This window comes from Triticum aestivum, chromosome 3D, assembly GCF_018294505.1.
Source record: "Triticum aestivum cultivar Chinese Spring chromosome 3D, IWGSC CS RefSeq v2.1, whole genome shotgun sequence".
NCBI lineage: Eukaryota > Viridiplantae > Streptophyta > Magnoliopsida > Poales > Poaceae > Triticum > Triticum aestivum.
In genome coordinates, this window is record NC_057802.1 from 192,859,971 (window position 1) to 192,867,991 (window position 8,021).

Sequence of the window (8,021 nt, forward strand, 5' to 3'; positions counted from 1 at the left end):
AAATGAAGAAAGAGAGGGTTTAGTATCATATTATGATACCGTATGGAATTAAGTTACTCCCACTATGGTTAGTCTTAGGCCTTGTTCGGTTCAACCTCCTCCCAAGGGGTTTGGAGAGGAATGGTGGGGAATTTGGCTTGTACATAATTTAATCCCCCACAATCCCTATTAATCCCCGTTAAAACCCCTTGAACCGCACATGCCCTTAAGGTTAAAAATGACCGGGATTACAAAGGACAGGGTACAAACTTCAAGGATTCAAAGGTGAGGGTTTGTTTCCGACTAGGTCTACAACCTAAAGGTTTATATAAATCGGACTTCACTCTCCCTTCACGCACACGACCGGGTGCACTTACGGTGGAGCGCATTTGCACATGAAAAGGCATGTAACATGACAATTTGAGACATCTAGTCGTCCACTTAATGTGGTCTAGGACCAAATGTGAACCATACCAAGTGCGACCTGAATGCGGTAGCATGGTTATTGATCGAGATTCTTTGTACGGGTACGTTAAATGAAAAAATATGGCTACATGCGTATTCAATTTAAAATGATCGCTACGGAGGGAAAAACAATTACTACTCCACTAGTCCACTTCGGGAGTTGCTTGCTAGGGTTGTTCTCTTCTTCTCACTCTCTCACCCTCTACAGATCTAAACAAGACCATGGTGTCCACTCTCTTTCTCTCTCTCTCTTCTCTCCGTTTGACACAGATCCGGCCGGATACCTTCCTCTGGTGGTCGCCGGTGGCGAGGGAGGATGCCGATGCACGCTCCCTTCTTTGACCTGGCGCCGGCATGGGAGGCCCTCTTCACCCTTGCTCCCTGTCGTCGAGTTGGTAGATCCCGCCGCCTTCCTCGCCACATCCCGCCGACTGAAGGTATAACTTTTTTTAGAACCGGCCATGTTCTAGTGGCCCTGCTCCCCACGTTGCTGCATCCCTTGTTTTCATCAAGTTAGGATTGCTCCCCACGTTGTTGCATCCTGCATGTGGACATTCTTCTAGTATTACAAAGCTCTCCATGTAGCTAGCTTCGTCGGCTTGTCGAACACTCGAACACCACCTAAATTTTTACTATTAGAGGAAAAAAGGTACTGCAGATACTGGCTAATGAACCGATCTCTTGGTTGCAAAGGGAAATAAAGATGCTGGCCTGACTGGTCTCTTGGTCGAAAAAGGACAGAAAGTGGGGGGGTGTTGGGTCGAGAATGCAACCTAGAAGGAGCACATTTAGATTTCTTGTGGTCACATTGGAAAGGTCACTGACGTGAACAAAAAATGCACAAATCCAGACATGCTTTGCATGTTTGCCGCACTCGGCAACACCTCTGCCTCACCACTTTATGCCTCGGTGGATGTAAAACGTGCTTGTGCCTCCCCTGTCGCTATGCCCTTACTGCTGCTGTTAATCTAACATCACAGGTAAAATGAAACAGTGCCACTGTTAATGTGATGTCGTTGTTAAGTAATGTTGCTGTCAATCTATTGCCATTGATAAAATGAATCAATGCCACCACCGTTTCATGAAATGCTTCTGTCTTGCTTTATTTTTCATAAAGAGTGTTTTGAGCTGTTACACTAAACTCTGACACCGGTAACAGAGCTGCATCTCCGTTGAACTACACAAAATTTAATATCACAATGGTTGACACGACGAAGTGTTTCTCCTTTCCGTATCACCCTTTGTTAGAACGATCGTTCCTATTAACCATGCACGTACGTACTAACAAGTGCTACTCCCATCTGTCATCAATCATAATGCAATTGTTATGCATGTTAATGTAAGCCCTCGTTAATCTAGTGGCAGTGTTGATTTGATGTGATGGCACTTCTTAGGTAATGGCACTTTTTCATACTGTGACTGTAATGCCATTGATAACATATGAGATGCTGCTGTTAATCATATGCCGCTGCAAAAAATGACATTGCTTAAATAACCATGTTAAATATTTTTGCAAACAGGGTTGTCTATCTCCATATGGTGTCTATTTGTGCAAACGGAAGCACAAACCTCAATTTTAGTGGAACCTGCTGTTAGCTGACCTCACGGTGCTCCAGGTATTCCTACATTCTTAACTAGGTAGAATGACCAACGCAAGATGAAATAAGCTTATTCGTACGTTGACTTGTTGTTTGCAGTGTGGAATGAGCCTGTCATGTGTGGAGGAGCAAACAAGCAACGCAGCCACTCCGTCAACGCAAGATAAAAGAGACCGAGTCATTGATGGCCTGGCCGGCGAGTAGGGGTCATGCAAATAGCGGCACATTATTTTAGTGGAACTGCACAAAAAAGATATTGGGGTTAGTCGGACAAATTTTCTACAGCCACACGGAAGGAATTACGCTCACCGATTGCATAGAATTTCCTCTGTGCCATCATAGGAGATCCCAAGGTGGAAATCAACTAACCACCTATAAAATTATGCTTAATCTTTCTCACGCAGGTCAGTATCCCCTTCGTCTAGATGATTGTGTTTTGTCATGCCGAGCTATTGATATCTGCTACTGTTTTGCGACACCGTTTAAGTACAATGCTTTCCTATCTTTTCACATACAGGACAATGAAGATGATTTCAGTGCAATTGCACAAAATGGTCTGATGTTGAGTGATCTCTATTGCCCCCTCTATTTGCTGCAATGTGTCAGCGTAAATTGTAAGATGAGCCATCAAGCTAGTTGTGGAGTTGCCAACATGCTCAACATTGAGCAGAAAGAAGCATGCCCAGGAAATTAATGCGTGCATAAGGAGGCCCTTTGCTCAGAGAAGCATCTATCATTTTTTTCTGTATTTCTACACCTTCTCACAACTTTGTCTTGGTTATAGTCTTGTGAATCATTTAGATGCGTAAACATGCTGAACTTAAGTGCTTGTGAATGTTAGCTAGTATGCATATCGTATCTTGTCAAGCTTAGTTTAGTGTGAATGTTAGCATGTCAACCTTTACAATCTATGTATATTGTGGGCATGTTATTTGACCCCTAATTTTGCCGCGCTATGACCAGTGTGAGTGTCTGCATGCAGTACACCATCCTCTAATTTGGTGGATGCCAAGCTGGCCCGAAAAGGAGCTACAACTTTTTTCCAAGTTTAAAAATGTTACCGATGAGGATCCATAATTATGCTGGAGGTGTCTCTTTTTTCTTTCGAATGGGCAATAAGCCGGAGAGCTGGAGAGTGTCTCTAATGGGCTGCCTCTAGTGTTAAGGCCCTCTAGTACGAAACACAGGCAGCCGACTGGGCCGATACAAAAGCCTATCCATCTTAAAGCCCATTTGTGTTTTTTGCGAGGAAAAGCACATATTTCTTCAAGAGGGGGCGATCCCAGAAAAACCCTCCTTCCTCCTTGCTTCCACTTATACTGCAGCTCGCTGGACTCTCCCGCTTCAGTCACCCCCAATTCCCCCCGCTCCCCATCTTCCTCACTCGTATAGAAAACCCCTGCTCACCTTCTTCCACACTCGTACAGAAAACACCTGCTCCTCTTCTTCCACTCCTACAGAAAACTCCAGCCCTCCTTCTTCCCCACTCGCACTGCCACTAGGCTCGTCTCTGGCTACTCTGCTCAAACCCGTGAGCTCGGCGTGACACCCGCAAGGAAAATGGAGTCGGCTGGCCCCAGCGCCAAGAAGATGAGGCTCCCGCCAGCGGCGACGCCAGTTGTAGATCCCGCACCCGGCAACGCGGGGAGAAGCGGCGAGCCCCCCACCCGGATCTGAGGAACCCGTAGAATCTCCGGTGGACCGCATCAGCGATCTCCCGGACGACATCCTTGGGGAGATCATGTCGCTTCTCCCCACCAAGGATTGCTGCCGCACACAAGTCCTCTCAACTTGGTGGCGCCCTCTATGGCGCACCGCGCCCCTCAATCTCGACTGTCATCAGATATCTGTTCTTTCTGAATTTGATCTCCCCAGAGCCATCGTCTCCTCCCACCTGGGTCCTATTAGACGCCTTTGCATGCCGACACGCTAACTGCTGTCCATACCCTACACAGTGGACGCTTGGCTGACATCCCCTGAATTCGAAAAACTCCAGCAGTTTGAGTTCTACCATTACCACAAAAGTTTCATACCACGAACCGAACACCAAGAATTTGTGCCCACACCTCCATCTCATGGTTTTCCTCCTCTCTCCACACCACCACCTTCACCCGGTGCCATCTACGAGATGATCTGGTACAAATGCTTCGACTCCCAATGCTAAAAAATCTTCCGCCTCTGGTGGTTATGTGTCAGAGGCCTCACTGCACAGCATCATCCACTCCAGTTGGCCTGCCCTGGAGCGCTTGCTGATTGTTTTGGGAATAGAAATCCCTATCCGTTATATCCAAATAAAGTTGCCTCACCTTAAAAGCATTGGAATTTGTTTTGAAGGACAACAGCTCATCATCGAAGATGCCCCTTCACATCAAAGGTTGCTACTTCATTATTGTTATAAACCTTCGCAAATAAATGTCGTCTCTGCGCCCAAACTGGAGACCTTGTGTGTAATTTGTGATCCATTTAATGACACAACAAGTTGGTGTTTGGCTCCTCACTTATTCAGGTACCTTATATTATCATCTACACATTTGTAATCATAAGCTGCATTTTTTCATTTGTGTGCATAAGTTTTATATCATCTTGGAGTACACTTTGGGTGCTAATATTATGTAATATGCTCAATCAAGAGTTCGTCCATGGTTAGCCTATCAATGCTGCTGGATTCTGTCAAGATCTTATATATCGGAATGGTTAGTTATGATCTGAACATAATTATTGGCTTGCTGCGATGCTTTTGATGTCTGGAGATTTTATATATAAAGGTGATGATTTCATGCACATTGAAAGCCCATATATATTGTACTAGAATTAACCGTTCAGCTGTCGCTCTTTCGACATACTCTTTTTTCAGACCTTAACCGGTTTCAATCTTCATGTCTACTTAGGGACTACCACATGGAGAAAAACATATAACCAATCGGTGGCGTAATAAGCACCAGGATTTTCACAGTTCTCATGACATTTGTTTGAGGACAATAACGATGGAAGGATATGCATCCAACCAGGCAAACAGAAGCTTTGTCACATTCTTCCTGTTGAATGAGAGGTTACTATTGCCCATGAGGCTTAAGTTTTTCAACAAGAATTTTATCACGGATGGACATCTTGAACAACAAAAAAAGAAGTTTCAAGTGGACAAATGGGCTTCTGAACGTGCTCGGCTTCTATTTACAACAACTTGTAATCATTCTCCAATATTTTTTTTGCACAGGATGATGATTTTATGGATCAGACCGATCCATTTGTTTGTGACTGTGAAAAATAGTGGTTGGGTTAGATGTTATTGCCATGTTCAATCTGGGTTTTGTCTAAATTTGATGAACAACTAATCCTTGGGCTTTTTGTACCGTTTGTAATCTTGAGTTACATGTTGTTGCCCTCGTAGTCCCCTCCGCCTGCCACTACACTGCCGCATCTTCCATGGCTCCTGTTCGTTCCCGTCCGAGGCCTCGCCGTCATTCTCCGCCTTGGTTTGCTCACTGTGCCTGCCGCCGTCTGGCATTGTTAACATGGTCAACAACTGAGAGGAATCAGGAGATGACTGTACATGGAGAGGCTGACAGTAGGGACCCACCAGGGTCATTGCATTACGCAAGCAGGTGCCTCATTATTACAAGCCAAAAAAATACTTCCTCCTAACTGTCTGGCAACTAGGTCCCACGCCATTGTTAATGTAGTCAATAAACGAGAAAATTACACAACGAGCGGATAACACTAGGGACCCAGCAGCTCGCCCAGTTGTTTTTTAGTTTTAGAGAGACGGAGCTCAATTGCGCGCTATGCGGGGGCTGTGGACCGTCTAGCCCACACTTACACTTTTATTTAAGCACATGACAAGCCCAGTTGATCTATTTTTTCTTTCTGGAAATGGCTAGCCCAGTTCTTTTTTTGGAGAATACCCAACCGAGGCCTACTTGCTTTTCTCAGCCCTGCTGGGCTGCAAATCTTTCAAGATGAGGAGGGATGTATTCGGCTTCCCCAGAAAATGGGCTATAAGTAGTAAGAAATGGGCTGTAAATTTTTAAAGCAAAGCCAACCGGCAATTACATTCAAATATTGTTTTTTCTGGATTTCAAGATTTTAAATTTCATTCATTTTTTGCGGAGATTTTTTTTATATTTTTGATATTTTTTAAATTATTTTTAACGTGACTCAAAATTTCGTGATTAAAAGAGTTCGGACCCCACCGAAATATGCAAAATTTCTTTGAATTTTTTCGCAGTGCCCAGAATATGGTCTATAGTGCTAATAAAAAGAATATGTGCTTCAAAAAATCCTTAAGAACTAGCAAATGGGCTATAAATTATTGAAAATAATGGCAAATGGGATGTATGCTATTTTCCATAGATTTGGAGGCTGACTTCTGGGCCTACTAGGTTGAGGATGACGCTGTCCAAAAAAATTGACACGTACGCAAGGCTTTGTCAACTCAGTCAACATAGAGCAGTGACTGTTGGATGTCCATCCAACGGCTGCCGTGCTTCTTCAATCTCTGATCTTCCCACTCCAGCAGCCCAAACCAGCGCCGGTGGGACTGCCTGCTCCCTCCTCCCGTGGCCGGCTGTGCTGCCGCCAGGCCATCCCTCTACCCACCCGCACATCATGTTATTTCCCGGCGACATCAGCCTCACCCCACAATCGACCAGTCAGCCCTCGTACTCCTCTCAGCGTGGGCATCCGCTGTTGTGGCTTCGCCGGCTCCGGGTCGTTCCCTTCCTGGGCGTCGCCCTTGTCCACCGCGTTTGTGCTCTCGGCATGGCGTGGTCAACATGGTCAACAAACATCAGCCATCGGAAGAAGGATGTAAGTGGAGAGGCTGACAGTAGGGACCTACACAAGCAGGTGCCTCCTTATTATGCGTAAACAGTGGGGCTTTGTAACGCCCACAATGCCGCTATATATCCCATGCGTCGGGGCACGACTTGGAGGCATAACCGCATGGTGGTTTTGTCGCAAGAAGGGTCATCTTCACACAATCCCATGTAATGAACAAGAATGAGATAAAGAGTTGGCTAACAATCGGCACTTCACACAATACATTAATTAAACATACATCATTCAGAGTACACACATAGTCCGACTACGGACAAATACAACTGAAAAGAAGATAACCCCAAATGCTAGATCCCTGATCGTCCCAACTGGGCTCCACTACTGATCATCAGGAAACGAAACATAGTAATGACCAAGTTCCTCGTCGAACTCCCACTTGAGTTCGATAGCATCACTGCACTGGTATCCTCGGTACCTGCAACTGTTTTGGTAGATCTGTGAGTCACGAGGACTCAGCAATCTCAAAACCCGCGAGATCAACACTATTTAAGCTTATAGGAAGGATGGGGTAATGAGATGGAGCTGCAGCAAGCACTAAGAAAATATGGTGGCTAACATGCGCAAAGAAGAGCGAGAAGAGAAGCAACACAATGGTCGTGAAGCTACAAGTGATCAAGAAGTGATCCTGAAACTACTTATGTTCAAACATAACCCAAACCGTGTTCACTTCCCGGACTCCGCCGAAAAGAGACCATCACGGCTACACACGCGGTTGATGTATTTTAATTAAGTCAAGTGTCAAGTTCTCTACAACCGGACATTAACAAATTCCCATCTGCCACATAACTGCGGGCACGGCTTTCAAAAGATAATACCCTGCAGGGGTGTCCCAACTTAGCCCATCACAAGCTCTCACGATCAACGAAGGATATTCCTTCTCCCGGAAAGACCCAATCAGTCTCGGAATTCCGTTTACAAGACATTTCGACAATGGTAAAACAAGAACAGCAAGACCACCCAACTGTGCCGACAAATCCCGATAGGAGCTGCACATATCTCGTTCTCAGGGCACACCGGATTGTCCAAACTTCCGGTAGGGCTGCCCAGAGTTGCCCCTGGTGGCCACCGGCGGTTGACAGGTTGGACCAACACTCACGACGAGCACTGGACCTGGGGGGGGGGGGAATAAGATGACCCTCGGGC